The 8,990-nt window shown below is 29.2% G+C and overlaps 1 protein-coding gene across 2 annotated transcripts in view; it reads right to left on the reverse strand.

Moving 5' to 3' along the window:
• LOC117172795 (phospholipase A2) overlaps positions 1-1,559 on the reverse strand; it is a 51,882-nt gene extending 50,323 nt beyond the window's left edge. For both annotated transcript variants that reach the window (XM_033361018.1, XM_033361019.1), the window contains exon 1: positions 1,366-1,559. The gene's annotated coding sequence lies outside the window, so the exon portion shown is untranslated. The remainder of the gene's footprint in view (positions 1-1,365) is intronic.
• Between the last annotated feature and the right edge of the window lie 7,431 nt (positions 1,560-8,990).

The following is an 8,990-nucleotide window of genomic DNA, read 5'->3' on the forward strand; positions in this document are numbered from 1 at the left end:
CCCAAATTTTAGAAATCGGGTTTATCTGTTCAAAAATCAGAAAATTTTGAATGCACATTCCTACCAAAGAATTTTAGGGCCTGCATTTTCCAAGTAATTTTTTTTCTTTATTATCCGGATATAATCAAATGCTTAAAATAATAATAATAAGATTTAATGTAACACAGGATAAGATAATAAATTCAATAATTCTAATTTCAACGGAGATAAATTAAAAAAAAATTAGAAAAAAAAAATAATTGCAGTAACGATTGTCGCCCACAGTAGGAAGAGAGGCTCTTTCTAACATCAAATTAAGAACTACAATTTCAATTTTCTCGAGTCTAGATAATTATTTTCAATTACACTGTTGTCCACTACATTCAGTACTAAATTATGTACAAACTATTCTCAGTTTTTTTAAATTGCAAAATCTCCTTATGCATTTCCACCTTCTATATGGAATGTCTTAAAACATTGATTTAATAAAGAAATAATAAATTGCTCTTATTATGGTTTTTGACGAAAGATGTTTTAATGATAATAAAAAATGTATTTTTCGAAATACAATTTTAATGTAGTCATCATTTTTTTAACTTACAATATTGATATTTTAAAATTATTTTGATTTGATTAGAGAAAAAAATGTTATTGTTTTTCGGATTTTTAGTAACAAAAAAACAACATGTCTTGAATTTTTATTTTCTCGGAACAGATTCATTGTTTTAGGTCTAATATTCTTTATTCTCATTCAGCATTGCCATAAGTTTTTATTTTTTCCAAAAATATAAAATTCTTTTATCAATACCCATCCGAAGTTTATTTTGAAAAAAACATGAAATTTAATCTCAAAATTCTCGATCGATTTTTTGCAGATGAGTAACCTCTTTACATTAAATTTGATTTACTCGTATTAAAAAATGTAATATCTCACAAGCGCGATTTTATTTTATTTTTAAGCTAGAAACTAAATTTTTTGTCGTAATCCGCAGTTAAGCCTGGTCCTATTTTAGGTTAGTGTCACTGTCCGGCTAACTTTTTTTGATCAAACCCTTTTGAGCTCAATTTAAAAAAAACCTTGCCCCGGGAGTGGACATTTGTTTTATCTTTAAAAAATAGTGATTTCGATTTTACCGCATGTTTTTTTGGTTCTTTTGAAAAATTCCCGTTTTGTTGATTTTTACCCGATATTTGAGAAAAATAAAATATTCTCTAAAAATGTGATATTCTTATTCCCTTTTCAAGCACCTAAAGTCCCTTTTCCCGATTTCGCTACTCGTACTGAAAACCCCCGACTATTCGTACCCTGTCCACAAAAAACTATGAAATACGAAAAGTTCCGAAAAATGTTTGAACGGAAAATTATATTTCTATGTTACACTTTACCTTTTGAAATTAATTCAAGTCTGAATTTATTCAGAGAGTTATTGGATTCTGTCGAAATTTAGAAATTACTATCACCTTTCAAGTTTCCAAATAAAGCAAGAATGTTCTCTTTCATTCACAATAAACTAGTTTCGAATGAAAAATATAATCAGAGACTATTACAGCTAACGGAATTTCACTAGTAACCGCGACTCCATTCTCTTACATTCTACCGATAAAGACTACAGACTGTCTTATAGAGCTTCTTTCTATAATGCATACAGGCCGTATGAATGCAGGGTTGAACCGCTTATTTGAATTTGTAGGCCACCATTGATAATCCACTCGATTTATTCTATTAAGGGCAAAAGGTGAAAAATATTTTATTTTCTGTAAATAACTTTTATCACATTCATAATTTATGAAATAATGATGACATTTTTATGCTCTGATATCTCTTGTCACAGAAAACTCTTTCTTCTGAAATCAGATCGTTTAAAAAAATTGATTAATAACTAACAAATACAGCACGTTATGTGATCTTATCACAAGCCACATCTTTTGGTTACCAAATTATGAAATTAAAATACACATTTCAATTTAAAGTATTATAAAATTTAATTAATAACGATACATTAAAACTAAATATTAAAATACCTACCTCGGCTTTCATGCTATTATAATTTAATTTTAATTTTAATTGGCTTTCAGTAATCTATAACTTTTTGAACTTTCGAACAAAAACCTGGTTCCGTATTCTTTTAGGGAATGGTCTTTCAGAATCTGAGTTAAAAATTAAAATGTCTTCTCTAGAAAATTAAATATGGTGGCTTTTATTTAAAAAAATATGAATATTTGAGAAAAAATGTTTTTCATGATTTTTTTTCACATTGAAATTGGGCAGCTTCACAATATACTTATGGTTTTCATCATAACAGTCGTTATCAATTTTAAAATGGAGATATTTCACCTGAAAATTTTTAAAAAGTTTAGGTGTGTAGACGCTACACTCATATTTTAACGCATATTGGTGAAAGTGACTGTACGTAGGTTTTTGGGGTCATTGAAACCGAATCTAGTATCCAAATTTTGAAATTAAGGATGGTAGATAAAATATGGAGACCAAAGTTCTGAAAAATGTTTGGAACTGGATCAAAATTGTCCGTACTAAGGTTTTTAGGTCGCTGAATCCGAATCGGTTGTCAAATTTTCAATACCCAAGATTGTGATTCCAATATGGGGTCTGGAATAGTAAAAAAGGTCCCGAACTTGATAAAGTTGGTCATTTCGTGTTTTTGAGGTCACTGAATTTGACTCTACCATCAAATCAACATATTAGAATTCCGATTATTAAATAGATAAAACTTTCCAAAGAGGTAAATATTTTCTTATTTTACTCTTAACACGACCCAGAGAAAAAGACGTGGAATTGGTAGATTTTTTCTCCTTCGAGGTGCTTGTTTTGAGTGAGTCCCCTTGCTTGTCACCATTCAGGGTGCTTGTTCTGATTAAATCCCCTTATATCCCACTAGTCGGGGTGCTTGATTCAGATGTGTTCCCTTGCCTGCAGGTTATGTTTCTTCTTCATACGTGCACTGCAGAAGTATAATTGACAGTTGTCACAAAAATTGTATGTTTTTATTGAACTGTTTGAACACCGAGATTGTTTGCTTTGACGAGAAATCTCGCGTGGTCCATTTAGTTTCAAGCTACACTTCTGCATGTAACTGTTAGCAATCGATATTGCGAAATCGTAAGTCGGGACTTTCTTCCCATCTCTGGTAACACTGAAAATGAAAACAGAATTCGCAATGGCGGTTTGAATTATCCGAACGAAAACTACCAATGTCCATTTCTTGGAACGAATACTATATAGTATATTATTGCAGTAACCATCCCCCATCGTGAGTATCATGTGTTTCATTCACTTCCAAATATTTTTCAAAATTTTAGCCGCCATATTGGATACGACATTTAAAATTTTTAAAATATGACACTAGATTCAGATTTAGCGACCTCGAAAACCTGTGTACGAACAATTGTATCCAGTTCCTAACATTTTTTATGATTTTGACCCCCATATTGGTTCCGCCATCTTTAATTTAGAAAATATAACATTATAATCGGATTCAGCGACTACAAAATCCTATGTATGCGCAATTTCATCCAGTTCGAAACATTTTTCAAAATTTAGCCCACCATATTGTATCAGCAATCTTGAATTTCGAAAATCTTGCACTATATTCGGATTCAGCGACCAAAAAACCTATGTTCGCGCAATTTCATCCAATTAGAAACATTTTACAAGATTTCGGTCGCCATATTAGATCAGCCGTCTTGAATTTCGAAAATCTGAGATTATATACGGATTGAGCGTTTCCGAAAACCTATATACAGCCACTTTCACCAATATTCGTTGAATCTGAGTGAGGCGACCACACACCTATACTTTTTTTAATTTTCAAGTGACAACGATTTTTATGATGAAAACCAAAACTTCTCGTGATTTCAACGTGAAAAAAAAATCATGAAACAAATTTTGTCTCAAAATTGTCATATCATTTGACAAAAGCCGTCATATTTAATTTCTTAGGGGAGATATTTAAATTATGAGATCAGATTCTGAAGGAGAATACCCAAAAATAGTAGGAACAGGGTTTTCTTTAAAAAGCGCCCATTTCTTGATAATTAAAATGAGACTTGAAAATTAATAAGAAAATCGGAATAAAAAGCAAAAAAAAAAAAATCAGTTGATGTTGGATTATATATGGTAAAAGAGTTTTTTAAAAGACAGGGAATCTTTTTGAAGATGTTCACAAATAAAAATTCTCCAACTTGTTAAAATTTTAATGTTTATCGTTTAAGATCATAAAACTTTGAACATCTTTTTAATTTCTTAAACTGAAAATTGCATAATTTTTATTTGTATGTATGTTTTCAAAACTAAAAACTATATTTAATTACACCATTTTTTATTGTAAAACTGGAATTTTGCAGACTTTTTAATTGCAAATTGTCAAACTTTACACCTCTTAAATGTTAAAGACTTATAGTGCCAAGTGCTACAACTTTAAAGGGTTACAATATAAATCTCTTGAATTTTAAAAACGTATTAATAAGAATTTTTGAATTTTGATAAGTTTAGAAATTAAAAGTGAAATTTTAAAATATAAGTCTTTTAAATTTAAAAAATGTTTGAACGTAAATCATAATAAGTATATAAATTTTCTATTCTAAAACTCGAAACGTTGAATTTATTCAAAATAAATGATCTATAACACTATGAGGTCTTAATTTATCTAATCTATGTCATTTTCCTCCAACACGATTGTCATATCTTAATTGTAATTGTTAAAATAAAAAAATCTTCAATTTTAAAGATTTACAGTTTGTTGCTCTGCAACAAAACTCCTGAACTATGTATGTATGTGTGCGTGTATGTGTGTATGTGTGTATGTGTGTATTTATGTATTGTTGTATGACTCTGTGCCTGTATTTCTGTATGTCTATATGCCTGTATATCTGTCTGTGAACACGATAACTTTTGAAAAATTAATCTATTAGATTGCCCTTTGGTACACTCGTTAAGTGTCCTAAACTAAAGGTCAAGTTGGTTAGCCAGACATTTTGGATAAAAATTCAAAAAGTGGGCACATTTTGAATATTTTTGAGATCACTTTTTTAAAAATTCAAGAATTCTCTGTACGATTATCCATAGTATTCAAAAATTTGAACAATTTATCCTCATTACTTTTTTCATAAAATAAAAAATTATCAGATTCATAGCGTTTGAAAAATTCAAAAAAATACACGAAAATGAACATTTTAGGCCGAATCACGCACGATATGAAAAAAAGTCAAGAGAAGAAAAGTGTTTCATTTTTAATGCCTTACAAGATTATCATGACAACTATTTGAATTTAAAAAAAAAATAAAAATTTCATATTTGGACAGCATACAAAATAATAAAAAATCAAAAAATTACTCTTTTCGGTTAAACTATGTAAAATACGTTAAAAGATGAGAAGAAAAAATTGCGCACTTGAAAAAGATCTCTGAATTTACTATGAACCACATTTTGATAGAATGCGTAGTTTTGGCTCTAATCATGAAAAATATCATTAACAGTAAAAAACAAAAAAATCTGCCCGCTGCGTGGGCACATTATAATCACAACTTTTGTCTTTTTGTGATTTCTTGTGGTTTCAAAAAATAATTTAACTTGTTAAACTTGTGGTTTCAACAAATTTAATTAATAATTTGTTATTTTTTATGCTTTAATGTTATTTCTTAAATAATTAAAACTAAAAACAGAGGAATCAGAAAATTATGTATGACAAGTAAATCATTTTCACCAATGTGTTTGTCCTTCTGTCTGTCTGTCTGTGAGCACGATAACTTTTGGAAAAAATAATCTATTAGATTGGTCTTTAGTACACTCTTTTAGTGTCCTAATCTAAATGCCAAGTTTGTTAGTCAGCCATTTTGGTTAAAAATTCTAAAAGTGAGCACATTTTGAAAATTTTGGAGACCTCATTTTTTCATGATTCAAAAATTCTTTGTACGCTTGTCCATAGCATTTGAAAAGAAAAATGTTAATTTTCAATAGCCCTACAAGATCATAGCTACTTTTTCAATTTTTACGAAAAATTGAAAATTCAAATTTTGATCGAACAAAAAATAATAAAAAATTAAGAATTGTATTTTGTTTTCAAATTTTGCAAGGCAGGAAAAAAATTATAAAACAAACATTGTGTACCCAAAAAATATCTACAAATTTGCTATGAATCACTTTTTTATAGCACACGTAGTTTTTGTTTTATTTATAAAAAAATCTGTGAAAATACAAAACTTAAATTTCTCGTCACACGATACAAGCTAAGAAAAATAAATAGATACCATTTTTTTTTAACGAAAGTAGAGAACAACAATTTTTATTAATGTTTTTTTAAAATTTTCATCAGAGAAGGTATTAGATTTGTGTAAAATTTGACCTCCACCCTCCAGTTTTTGTCAAATGTCAACGTTTTAAGACCCCCTGAATCCAAAAAACAGGTTTTTACAAATGTGTCTATCTGTATGTCTGTATCTGTATCTGTCTGTGAATACGATAACTTCTGAAAAAATCAATCTATTAGATTGGCCTTTGGCACACTCGCTTAGTGTCCTAAACTGAAGGTCAAATTCGTTAGCCAGCCACTTTAGATACAAATTCAAAAAGTGGGCACATTTACGAATATTTTTGAGACCACTTTTTTTAAAATTCAAAAATTCTCCGTAAGGTTAATCATAGCATTCAAAAAGTCGACCAATTTGAACGATTCGCAATTTAAAATTCTTCAATTTGAACGTTTCGCAACTTAAAATTTTTAATTTTAAACAGTTTCAATTGAAGACTCTTCAGTATTTACGTTGTGTAATAGGAAATGAAGAAATTTTAATACTTGTTGGGAAAAGTTTTATTTTGAAGATTTAAAATGATAATTTATTCAATTTTATAAATTTAAAATCGCAAGTAGCTTAATTAGTTCCTTTTCTCAAGGAACTTCCCAAATTTGATATTCTGATTGTAAATGAACCCAAAGACAGATAAAAAAGATTGCTATTTCAATCTGAGATGATAAGAATGTTATATGTTTTAATTTAAACTAAATCCTATCCATCCAATCGCAAGAACTTCAAGTGGAAACATAATGAAAGCCTTTGAAGATTATTATATTATAATGACGAATTTTAAACTAAGACCTTATAACTCATCTTCACAATCTTCATTTTAGCTCTTACATAATTAATCATCTGAAACCCGTTTTACTACGATCCTTGATTTTTGATATTATTTATATTTTTATTATTATCATGAGCGCAGTGACTTTATGAACTCCATAAGAGACGCGTATGCAATTCCTCATCACCGTGTGTAATATTTAACGCCAGAATGTGAAAGGAAAATTCTTGACCGAATTTTGTAAATGAAATTGCGTAAGGCTGCTTAATTCCATTTTTTATTATTAATCGAATCTTTGACTAATAACACCAAATAGGTTTGCATAACATATTTTGTAACGTTTGACCAGAAAGCTAATTTAACACATTATCTGCATTTCAAAAGCAGAAGGCTCATCTGCAAAAGATGAGACAATTTCTCTCGTCTACACTCAAAAGTTTCAGATTGATAACGCGTGGGATTGTTTTTTCTCATCCGGTTTAGGTAAAGATGCAAATTTTGCTAACTCGAGGTTTCACTCTCAGTGGAAGATTTGTTTCCAAACCGGTTTACGTGATCCGCGCTTACATTGGGTGTTTATCTGCACTTCAGTGTCATTCATTGTAGTAGCGCCGGAATAACAATTACGAAATAATAAAATAAATAAATTGTTAAAACCCTTCACGTTTTGAAGCTTGGAAAGAATTATAAGTCACAGGGGAATATTTTAAAGATAATTTTGAAAAAAAATCTGGCAAATGTCAGCGAATTTCTACAAGAGACACTTTAAATAACTATCAAGGATAATAAATTTGAAATTTAAAATGGTTTTATTCCGTTTATACAAATAAAAAATTGTTCACAAATTGTTTTCTTTTATTGGCTAATGTTGGAAAGACATTTACTGGAAAGGAAATTACGGAAATTATTCTGACATTTATTCGCTCTAACTAGCATCTTGAATAAAAGTGAAAAAGTTTCCCACAATCCAATAGTATCGTTGTGTCATTTTCTAATTAAAAAGTATAATCTTGCAGGACTGGAGGGATGCATACGATCGTGACGCGAAAATCGCCTTTTAAGGTTGGGCAATAATTATGACACACATCAATGGTTTTTTTCAATTTAAATATTTATAATCCTTAATTGCAAAATCATCTGTTTGCTTGAAAATCTAGCTATTTAGTTGGAAATTCGTCTTTTTGGTCAAAATTTTTTATTGCTTGTTGAAAATGTATCTGTTTTTATAAAATTGATCTTTTCTGGATGAAAGTTGAACTACTTTCCTAAAAAATATTTTTTTCGGTTAATGATTTAGTATTTTAGTTAAAAATTAATATTCTTTTGTTTAAAATTACTTTTTTTACTTTTTTAAAAAATAATTCATGTTTTTGCTAGAAAATTAATGTGTGGGTTGGAAATTTAACTGTTTTGTAGAAAAATCATCTTTTTAGTTGAAATTGGCCTGTTTTGTTTAAATTTGAATTGCTGTGGTGAAAAATCATTTTTCTGGTTGAGAATTCATTTCTTTGTCTAAATAAGAGACTATTTTGTTGAAAATTCGTTTTTCTTTGGTTGCTAAAAATAAACATTTTTTTACTAAAAATTGTAATGATATATTTTTGGTATGAAATTGATCTTTTCTAGTTTAAGATTATTTGTTTTAGTCGAAAATTCACGTTTTTTGTTAGAAAATTAATTATCTTGGCTGAAAATTCATCTTTTTGGGTGAGAATTCATCTTTTCGTTAAATTCTAATTATTTGGTTGTATATTCCCTAGTAAAAATGCTTCGACTTGAGTTCAACTTGGTTATGTCTTGAGTTCATCTCCAAGGCATCGATGTCTAGCTGCGTCTCAAAACTGAGTCAAGACATAGGCCTTCGTCTTAATTTTATGGCCACGCCAGCTAAAACGGCGTTCACTTGTCTCAAGACAAGCCT

This window comes from Belonocnema kinseyi, chromosome 5 (assembly GCF_010883055.1).
Source record: "Belonocnema kinseyi isolate 2016_QV_RU_SX_M_011 chromosome 5, B_treatae_v1, whole genome shotgun sequence".
Classification (NCBI taxonomy): Eukaryota; Metazoa; Arthropoda; class Insecta; order Hymenoptera; family Cynipidae; genus Belonocnema; species Belonocnema kinseyi.